Consider the following 12,194-nt stretch of genomic DNA (forward strand, 5'->3'; position numbering starts at 1 on the left):
TCAGTTTTGAAATTCAAGAATATGCATTACAATTACAAAGCTCCAAACACAGAAGGTCTTGAGTACATGTCCTTGTTGTTTCTCTCCTGAATAAGGATTATAGGTAGCTTCATAAATGGTGAAAGGCTTAGCTCATCTCTGTAAACATTTTCAGGTCATGACATTACTTATACTAGTGGCCTTGTTTGGATAGAATTTGCTCAGGTAATATTAATTGTACACTTTTTTCCTCAACAGAACCAAACAAACAAGAGTGTTTTTTCAACATCTGTTGCAACTGAGAGTAAAATGTATATCCAAGATGCCATACGGTGAATTGGATGAAATGATTCTACTGTATAACATGTATAAGTATGGATGAGTAGTAATTTTCTCAAACTAAATAAGGATAAATCAGAAATCTTAGTGATTAGCAAAAATGGATATCATGAGTGTATTAGAAATAAACTTGATCCATTTGGCTTAAAAGTCAAGACAGAGGTAAAGAATATAGGGGTAATTATTGACTGAAATTTTAAATCACATATTAATCAGATTACTAGGACAGCATTTTTTCACTTAAGGAATATAGCAAAAATTAGATCTCTTATAACTTTGCAAGATGCTGAAAAATTAGTTCACGCTTTTGTTTTTAGTTGATTAGATTACTGCAGTGCACTCCTCTGAGGACTACCCAAAAAAGACATCAATCAATTGCAACTAGTGCACAATGCAGCTGCCAGAAACTTAACTAGAAAAAGAAAATCCGAGCACATCACACCAGTTCTGATGTCACTACACTGGTTACCTGTGCCATTTAGAATTGACTTTAAAATACTGCTTATAGTTTACAAAGCCTTAAATAAGTTGCTCCATCCTATATCTTGGAACGTCTTTCACATTACACTCCAAATCATAACCTTAGATCTTTAAATGAGTGTCTGCTTATAATTCCAAGAGCTAAACTTAAAAGAAGTGGTGAGGCAGCCTTCTCCTGTTATGTACTTAAAATCTGGAATAGCCTACTGATAGAAATTCACCAGGCTAATACGGTGGAGCACTTTAAAAAACTGCTAAAAATCCATTATTTTAACATGGCTTTCTTGTAGCTTCATTTTAGTGCAACCCTGATATTCTGTATATGCATTTAATTATCTTTTTTTTTCATGGCTTCAAAATCCATACTAACTACTACTTACTCTGTTGTTCCTTTTCTGTGGTAGCAATCTGTGCAACCAGCACCTGATCGAAGCACCATGCAATCCTTACATTGATGGATTGAAGGCCAGACGTCCACATGACAATCATCGGCTAATTCTTCAATGTGAAGCCAGAAAACCATGAAGACTGATTTAGATCATTTATGTTAGGTAGAATACCTAGTGGGGGCTGGGCGGTCTCGTGGCCTCGGAACCCCTGCAGATTTTGTTTTTTTTTTTTCTCCAGCCGTCTGGAGTTTTTTATTGCTTTTTATGTCCTCCCTGGCCATCGATTCTTACTTTATTCTTTGTTAATTAGTATTGCCTAATTTTATTTTATTTTTTTCTTTCTTCATTTTGTAAAGCACTTTGTACTACATCATTTGTATGAAGACGTGCTATACAAATAAATGTTGTCGTTGTATGGCTCCAGTGTAGAGTAAAAGGGCCACACATTTACAGACCTAGGAGGGGATCATCTAGAACAGCGGTTCTCTATCTGTGGGTTGTGACCCCGTCGGGGGTCGCCTAAGACCATTGGAAATATGAGTTTTGTCTATTCTAATGTGTAAAACTTGTTATTGTAAAAAATTTTTCCATCGGTGGTTACTAGTTTTTTACTATAATTGTCATTCAAGGATAGATGTTGCAGACAATTGAATTAGAATAATTTCAAATGTTTTAATGTCGTAACTTTATTATTTTTAACTGTTTACATTACTGTAAATTGAATGGCGTGACATTATGTAACGTTGTTGTAGGGGTTTACGCACTTCGTGATGTAATTGAAATCACATTTGTTTCTATTTAGTATTGCACAAACAAATGTTTTATAGTCTGTGTTATTGAAGCTATTGTTATATAATATTTTCATTAGCGAACCAACCCATGATGATGGATCATGTAGAGAAAAACGTTACGAAAAGAAAATATAGTGACGATTTTTTACAATATGGTTTTACTTCAATAGTTACAGCAGCAATTGAGAAACCGCAATGCATTATTTGTAATGAAGTTCTATCAGCTGAATCTATGAAGCCGAACAAACTGAAATATAATTTTGTTAGCATGCATCCGAGCTTTGCCCGCAAGGATACCCAGTATTTTAGAAGCAAAGCTGATGGAGTCAAAAAGCCAGCCTTGACACTGGCGGCAAGTACCACCACAGTTCAATACACAATGAAGAAAAACAAAGAAACGTAAGTCATAAACACAAAATTTAATTTATTTGTAATATAGATATTTTACATTATGATTCATAACAGTAGCAAAATTACAGCTATCTAGTAGCAATAAAAATAATTTTACGGTTGGGGTCGCAACAGCATGGGAAATTGTATTAAAGGGTCGTGGCACTAGAAAGGTTGAGAACTGCAGATCTGGAAGAATGACAAACAGGAAAGATCAACACATATGCTACAGGGCAATGCACTAAGTCTCACAAGACAAACCATGACCTGGTGATTCCACAATATTAAGCTACACTCCCCCAACATCTCAACACAGAGAGAGCGAAGACATGTGTAAGTGCCACAATGGTGTTGATTAATCTTCAACGACGAGGTTTGTTTCTGTTAGGGACAAAGTATTGAGTAAAGTTTGAACAATAAAAGGTGAGCTGGCAAGAGAACATTGTCAGAAGATGGCCATCAGCAAAGTCCAGCATCATGGCTTAGGATCTAAACCACATGAAAGCATGTCCAACATAGAGCATATCCCCAGAGTGATCAAGCCTATTTTCTGCTCTATCATGGATACTGTTCTGAATAGAGTTTTAGCATGATAATATACAGCCACATACTTCCACCATCTCTTAAGAATCCCTTTGAAACATAACAACTACTCAATGGGAAAGGGGAAATTATTGGAAGAGACAAATGTTCCATCCCTTACTTAGCCAGAATTATGGCTTGGCTGATCAAAAACACTAAAGGAAAGTAATCTAGTCTTCAATCATTCAGTGCCAAGTCACATTCATGGGTACCAGGTGTCATCTGTATCTAACATGCCTCCAGTGCAGAGATGCAAATTATGAAGGCCAGTGGACCTATCAGAGAGAAAAACAGAAAAAAAGCAGACTAAGTTTAGGCAATTGCAAAAAGCCTTCAATAACTCAGTGCCATGTCACATTCACAGGTGCCAGTTATCTAATGCTGGACTACTTAATGACTAGAAAATGCCTATAAACATACTCCAGAGTGAAAGGTGATTCCACAAATGTTCATTGCAACCATGGCATTGAAAGGTTTTTTTTTTTTGGTTAAAAAAAGTGTTTTTTTAGTTAAACGTTGTTGACAGGTGGCCCTGCAGTGGGCTGGCACCCTGCCCAGGGTTTGTTTCCTGCCTTGTGCCCTGTGTTGGCTGTGATTGGCTCCAGCAGACCCCTGTAACGCTTTAGTTAGGATAGTGGGTTGGATAATGGATGGATGGACATCTGGAGGAAACAAAGCTCCGTCCATCATCTGCATGATACCATTCTAACCAGCAAGTATCAACATTATGTTGTGTAGTTGTTTTTCAGCAACAGGGAACAGGAGACTAGTTAGGGTTAAGGGAAAGCTGAATGGAGCTAAGTACAGAGTCATCCTGAATCAAAACTAGTTAGGGTTAAGGGAAAGCTGAATGGAGCTACAGTAAGTACAGAGTCATCCTGAATCAAAACCTGTGCCAGAGCGCTCTGGACCTCAGGCTACACCAAATGTTCACATTCCAACAGAATAAAATTTCTAAGCATAAAGTAAAGATAACAAAGAAGTGGCTTTGGGACAACTCTGAAAATGTCCTTGAGTGGCCCAGCTTCAGCACACACTTGAATCCAATCAAATATTTCTAGAGAGACCTGAAAGTAGCTGTCCACTGATGGTCTCCATCCAACCTGACAGAACTTGAGAGGATCTACAGAGAAGAATGGCCGAATATCTCTAAATCCAGATGTGCAAAGCTTGTCACGCCACACCCAAGAAGACTTTAGACTTTGATCGATGCCAAAGATACATCAACCAACGTTTGAATACTTTAGTTAAACGTTGTTGACAGGTGGCCCTGAGGTGGGCTGGCGCCCTGCCCAGGGTTTGTTTCCTGCCTTGCCCCCTGTGTTGGCTGGGATTGGCTCCAGCAGACCCCCGTGACCCTGTAGTTAGGATATAGCGGGTTGGATAATGGATGGATGGATGGATGGATGTTGAAAGGTGTAGCACCAGAAGGTTTTGAGAAAGGTGGCTGTGGGAGAGAGAACAAAACAACTAAGAACAAACTCCAGGAAAAACCTTAATGTCTAGGTTAAACGTATCTATCTCTTTAAAACTCCTCTTCCCATTCACTTTTCCTAGTAACAACAACAAACAACAACAAACATTTATTTATATAGCACATTTTCATACAAACAGTAACTCAAAGTGCTTTACATAATAAAAGAATAGAAAAATAAAGGACACAATAAGAAAAACAAAATAAATCAACATTAATTAACATCGAATAAGAGTAAGGTCCAATGGCCAGGGGGGACAGAAAAAACAAAAAACTCCAGACGGCTGGAGAAAAAATAAAATCTGTAGGGATTCCAGACCATGAGACCGCCCAGTCCCCTCTGGGCATAAGAGTCACAGTTAAACGTATTTATATTTAAACTAAATAAAACAAATTTCACCTTGAAAGTTTTGAGTAAAACATGTTTAATTGTACCTGTGGAGCCTTACAATACAGTACATAGTAGGTTTTTTTTGGAGATGAAGGAGGTATGCGCTAGCTTTGGCATTTCTAGGAACGGTTTAACATCCCTATGGTGCCACCCCTGGTTATTGGATACTGGATCGTATTAAAGATGAAAAAGGTCTGATTTTATTTGTCTGTATTTCAGTCTTTGAATTAATTAAATCTGAAATTTCCATAAAGATAAATACACTTTTGATAGCCTCACAGCCTATACAGTATATGTATGCATACTCTATGTAACTATGGAATAAAGATTGTATTGATTCCCCCATTCATTTTCAGATGTGGGTTTCTTTACTTTCTCATCACTAATAAAAACACAGTTTTTTAAAGTTCAATTTAGGAGACCACATGTACCCTCACCATCCCTACAGTTAAACAGGTTGGTCTTTCTGTTTCTCTGGAGTTATCTCGCAATTCTTTTAACTTCCATCAAGAACTTTGATTCCAAAAGCAATGCTGTGTGTAGAGATGGGTCCAACTATACTTCTGTACCTGTAGCATAATACTGAGCTCTTCCCTACCAATAAAACACTCCACATCCCAAATACCAGCTTTCATAGCTAATATATATTATGGCTGGCTCTTCATTTATGAGACATTGCATCCTTTGCTTTTCAGGTGCTGAAAAAATTTGGAAATTCAATGCTGCTTCCTTGGACTAAACATGCCCGAGCCACATTAATCACCTGGACACCAGACACTCATCAGCTAACAAAAGCCCTCCAGGAGAGTGTGCTAGTTTTTATATTCCATAGATATGTTCATTTTTTGAGAATCAGTTTTCCAAAGGTAGTACTTCCAGTAACACAAGTATAACTAATGATCAGTAAGGTGCACTGGCCACACTGTAGGCCATCTAGGATAAGTAATACTTTTGTGCAACTGCTATATAATAATGTTGTGATTTCTGTCTACAGATGAAGATGTAGGCACCCCATCAGTAATAAATAAGTGAACCTGCTATGGTACATGATGTATAACTTCTTGAATCTATTAATCAATCAGCTTTATTTAAAGAGCGTAATTACCATTTAGCATGGTCCTAATACAATGTACAAATAAAAAGAATACATAGGACAAAATATACAACAGACAAATAAGAACAAAAATTAAATAAGACAGCATTAATATTGATTTAACTAAAACAACATTAAAACATATCATATCAATGATTATCAACAAGTAATAAAAATAAAAATAGCATTTAAGAAAATATTTCAAATATAACAAACCTAAATCAATTCTACTGCAGACTGTAATGATGGAAGTAAAAGTAGGTTTTTAGTCTTAATTTAAAAATGTCAACTGAATGTACTTCTCTAACACATAATGGAATGCCATTCCCAGGATAAGGTGCATGACAGACAAATACTCTATGACCAACTGATTTTTTCAACTGGGAAAATGACCAGCATTAACAGAAGGACGAGGACATACCGGAACATATGGTGTAATTATCATAGCTAAATAAAGCGGTGCAAGTTCATGCAATGCCTTAGACATGGTCACAAACTCGACTCACAGCCATAGAAAGGTTTGGGGTAGCCACCCATATAACTGATTTCCTGGCTGCAAAGTCGTTCAAGTAGATACAGCACTGATGTGCACAAAACTGTGTCCAAAACAGAACTGAGGGGATAAGGAAAAGGTGGGGGCTTTTAAAGGGGAAGACAGAAAGTGAGTCCAAAGGGGTCGGGCTCATGAAGGTCTTCAGCCATTGGTTCGAGCCTGGACGTGACATCACAGGGGCCGGAGCCGGCAAGGTCTCCTTCCATAGGCTCGATCCAGGAAGTGACGTCAAGAGGGCCAGGTGGAATCTCCCGTGAATGGTCTACAGGAAAGGGAGAAAAAGAGTCAGTGCACTCTGCCACATCCCAGTATGATTCGGAATTGCCCTTACTCAAGCCCTTTAGCTGCCTCCCATGCGCACGTGTGTGACAAAGTTAAAAGAAGAACTTTAAAATCAGCTCTGACTTGTACTGGTAACCAGTGAAGAGAAGTTAAATTGGATGTTATATGCTCAGTTTTTTTTCAAGCTGAAGACTTTTAGTAGCACAACTTGGAAGACTGAGGAAAAGGGCATATTAATAATGTTATTAATAATGTTATTATTTTCTCTCTTCTTGTCTTTTTAACTCTTATGCCTCACACATCTATCTAATCAAGTCTAAAAGAAACAAATACGTGCATTAATATTTCAGAGTCATGGAAAGATCAGATATAGATATAAAACACATCAGATTATTGCAATATTACTAAGATGAAAAAATGTTTTGGTAATAGCCTTAATATGAGGCTGAAGTGTGAGTCGAGTATCACGCCAAGATTTTTAATAGCTGAACATTCAGAAATACTACAGCCATCAATATTAACACTCAGGTTCTCACACAAGTGTTCATATCTGGCTGGTCTAATAACCAAAAACTCTGTTTTATCAGCATTTAACAGCAGACAATTTATACCCATCCATTTTTTTAATATCCAAATGATGGCAAAAAATAGATTTCCATTTGAAAGACCAGCAAAAATATGCATAGTATTGAAACTTAAGAAGGATTTGCATGAAACTAGATATGAATGTATGTATAAGCCACAAGTTTTCCTCACAATCCCGTAACAATCATCATTTTTATAGTTTAGGTGAACTGGATCCCTGAGCTATTCTTGAAAACAGAAGGCCCATTGAAATAGTTTTTTCATTGAATTTTTGATCTGCTTTTCTCATTGACAGTTACAAATGGCAAAATGTGCCCTATCCTCAGCAACCGTTTCCATCTCCTTCTAGGAATTACTAAGTGCTCTCCAAGGGCAGCTAAGAAATACGTATATTGTCTCCAGCTTGTCCTGGGTCTGCTCTGATGGTTGCGCCTGGTCGACTCTTGTTGAAGTGACTTAAGGGTTATCCTAACTACTATACATAACTAAATAGCCTCATCTGGCTTCACTAGATCCAGTGAAACAGCAGTACTACTTGAAGTTACTCCTGAATTACTGTGCACCATAGCATATCACGAAGATTGAGCCCAGAAACCTAATGCTGAACCCGGATTTCAGCTGCTTGTTTTTATATTGTTAAACTTTTGGTCTCCACCCAGAGTTTGTGACTTTAGGTGAATATGGGAAGGTAGACTGACTAGGAAAATGAAGCTTCACCCAAGGAGGTAGTTGCAGTTTCACTATCATGGTTTAGTGCAGCATCCGCAGAACTGCTACTGATGTTTTCATTCTTTGGTTGAACTTATGATCACCATTACTCTCACACATGACCAAGGTTCTGAGGTACTTGAACACCTCCACAAAACAGGCAGAAAGACATCGTTTTCCACAAAAATACATTGACTTCAGACTTGAAAGGACTCAATCTCCAGCTAGCCGCAATTTACACGATCTTAAGTAGTGAGGTCAGAGTCTATTCAGATTTCATGACCATATACAATTTCTGCTGTAATGCATTCAATTGTGTCACTAAGTTTAAAAATGTGAAGAAAGATAACAACTTGTCTTTAAATTCAGAAAATAATAAATGTCATAAAATTGTGAAAATGATAGAGACTTAACAGGATCCTGGTACTTTGTAAATCAGAGGGCACGAACAATGATTTTTATTTATCAGTATACAACTTAGGTATTATTGCTGAAATATATCTTCTACCACATGCATTGCCAAACTATGCAAAACCTATACAGAGAAACTCATTCGTGCATTTACTCCTATTAATACTGAATACTGAAATGTGCTGCTGACAAGTTGTTCACATTGTTCAATTTGTATCTTTTAGTTAATTCAAAATGCTGCTACAGGTATTATTAGTAAAACTAGAATGTACTACCACACATTACTCTTGCTCTAAACTCTTAACAATGGCTTTCAACTAAGTTTAGAACTGATTTCAAAATCCTCCTTCATAACATACAAAACATAAAACGACTTGGGCTTTGTTTACTAAACAAATGAATACATAATGAAACACACATTATGATCTCAAGATGTCAGTCTTCTACAGCCTACAATTCCTATGGGAAGTGGTACTTTCACCTACAGGGCCCAAATGTTTGCTTATATACAGGATAGCTCATCAGTATCAGTGTTTACATCAAGGCAGAAGACAGCATGGCAACTGTCTGCTTTTTAAGTCATTTACTGTTTTTGTTTTTTTAAGTCATTTACTTAAAAACAAATACTTGGTAATCATTATAAACTGTAACAGGCCTTCTCCTATACTGTTTTTCTCCTTGGTATTCTTCTGTGACACTTGATGCCTTGCTCGTACTCCTGGCCATGGAAAAGAACACTACAGATATCAAAAACCTTTGGATAAAACCATAAAAGGATTCAGTCTCCTTATTATTAGACTGTCCAGCATACACTTATGAATATCAAAATTGTACTATGCCTGGGGAGAGGGGGAAGAATAGTAGACCTAGCTTATCGCAACTGTGTCTGTTCTAATCTTCCATGTGCTCTCTGAGGTTGATTTTCCAGGATTTCTGTTAACTGGAGTTTTTTGTTTTAAATCCTCCATTTCACACATCTGAATCTGTATTCCCAAGTAGCATATAGCATAAAGCTATGCAGCATCTACAAAATGAATGTTGTGCATAACATGCAGAAATGAATGCAGTGAATATGTTGATAGTAACAAACACACACATCCAGAAACTCACATTTGGACAATCAACACCCAGAATATAGATTTTAAGGCTGATGCAGATGTGTTTATAACTGTAATACTACATTAATTTTCCATGAATGGAAAGACATGTCTTACTTTGTGTTTAAGGAATTTTGCGCTTGCCCAATATAAAAATGTTGCATGGTTTCAAAATGCACTGCTGCTGCACTATTGCTGCATATATGTTAATCACTCTGAGCCTGTATTTGGCAATGACAAAAAAGAGAATACTTTAAAAAAATGATGGCCCCAGATCAGGTGGCATGACTGCTGAGTGACTGATAAATGCCAGTGTGGGGAGATTTAGAAGATGAACCACATTGTTGTTTCTTGTCCTACTGTATATCATAGTTGACTGGTGGCATGCACACTCTACACAATGTTGATAAAGAAGCACAAGAGTGGTTAAACAATGGTGGCAAATGCACACGCTAAATAAATACATGTGATTTCAACCATTAATCTTTAGTTCAATCTTTAGTTCTCCTGCCATGTCAAAGGTCTCCTTAGTTATGGACAATCCATCACTAGTAGAGGCCTTGATTGACAGTTAAACACCTGAATTCAACATAGGGAAGGTATTTTCCTAAAATCAGTGATTCTGTCATCAGATTGGATGGCCCAGCACAGACCCTTCTATAGAATGCCCAGGATGGGGTTGGCAGTTAGTTGACTGAGGTCTCCAGGAATGTATCTGTGCTAACTTTGTCTTTGAATTTCTCCCTTACAATTGGAGGTGGAGTCCCCGAGGATTATTTTCGTCAGGTACACAGCTGACTGGAGTTTTTGTTTTTCTCTCCACTGGTCACAGTTTAACAGTTTCTTAATGGATAGGTATCAATGGCTTCCATTTATTTTAATCAGTCTCAACTTTGTTTTTTATGTGTTTTAACAAATATGTATCTTTATGTGTAATAATTCTGTATTTAGTAATATGTAAAATCTAGACTGTACTTGCATTTTACCTGAGAACTTGTTGCGGCACTCTGCACCTACACTCAGTGAAGACAGCTATACTAAAATGAATTGAATTAATCATACATTTTCATGCATCATTCTCATACCCCACACAAATTTCTGAGTAGCAGTGCAGACTCCGTAAATGATGTCTTTGATGCACTGAATCTACTTTATCAAAAAAAACCAAAAAACTATAAATATGCTGAATAATTGTTAGCTTCATATTCCTAAACAACTGTCATAGGCAGCCTTTCCACAACTCAGTTTACTATTGTAGTGATCCAGAATCAACTCCAACTATACAGCACCTGTCCAGAACACTTTTTGTTGGAAAACTTTGAGAACAGGAGAACACCCTTGATTGTGACGTGTTCTTCTTTTTCCAAATAATGTCAGGCTGGGATCATAAATAATGATCCTTTAGTACCAACTACTGTGTGGAGGTTCATTCATTCATTCATCATCCATCCATTATCCAACCCGCTGTATCCTAACTACAGGGTTACGGGGGTCTGCTGGAGCCAATCCCAGCCAACACAGGGTGCAAGGCAGGAAATAAACCCCGGGCAGGGTGTCAGCCCATTACAGCTGTGTAGAGGTTCCAACTTTATTTACTTATTTTACCAGTTTTACTTGCAATTGCTTAATCTTTTAGAATGTACAGTATTATACATTTCTGTATCTTTTAGATATAACATTTTTAGATATAATAGATATATAATAAAGTTATTATAGATATATAATAAAATTTATTATAGATATATAATAAAAAATATATAATAAAGACTTTAAATAGACTTGAGTTATGTTATATACTGTAATACATGTGCGCGTGGGAACCACCTTTCGGGCACTAAGGAGGTAAGCAGTACCACCCTGGACAAAAAAGGTGCTGACTCTGGCAGTATCTTCTCCTTTCTCTGCAGCATTGAACAGTCGCCCTAAGGGGGTCCCTAGGTATGACCACAAAGCCCTGAGAAGGCTCCACTCATTTAAAAAAAAGGGCTGTTCCAGGAATATGGTGTTGCATTCTGACCTGACACAAGAGAAGAACAGACCTCTGACATCTTTAGATTCCCATGGAAGACAGACGATTGTTTATGTTTGTTGTTTGGACCCTTTCAGCTGTCTTTATGGTTTACCTGGTTGGCACCCCAACTATTTTTCAGAGTAATGCTGTTTTCATCCTGACCGCAATACAATCCTATTTCTTTTAAACTACTAAATGGGACTCATTTATGCTCAGATTTATTAGTTATCTTTTGTCTTACCCTACCATATTTCAAACACCAAATCACTAATATTTCTTTAATCTCACATTGCCGACATTTTCCAGTTTTATGCCTGCCAATTAAATAATATTATTGATTCAGTCCAACATGTGCAAGTTTTAATCAATTAAAAATAATTTCTTCCCTTTTCACTCTAGGACATCATTTGTTTTTATTCCTTGCCAAAGGTTTTAACTGAATTAAAGGTATACCTTTATCCCTACTTTCCCAAATGGTTTAAATTCACATTTGCCTAAAGGAATCTTATAGTCTATTTATGATCTAAACAAAGATTTTTATTTTAGCTAACTTGCCTCCTTTTTTTTGCCATACATTTTTTAATGTGCACAAATACACAAAAACTTCAGTTACAAGCCACTTTCATCATGTTTTATTTC

The sequence above is a fragment of the Polypterus senegalus genome, chromosome 14 (genome assembly GCF_016835505.1).
Source record: "Polypterus senegalus isolate Bchr_013 chromosome 14, ASM1683550v1, whole genome shotgun sequence".
Lineage (NCBI taxonomy): Eukaryota > Metazoa > Chordata > Cladistia > Polypteriformes > Polypteridae > Polypterus > Polypterus senegalus.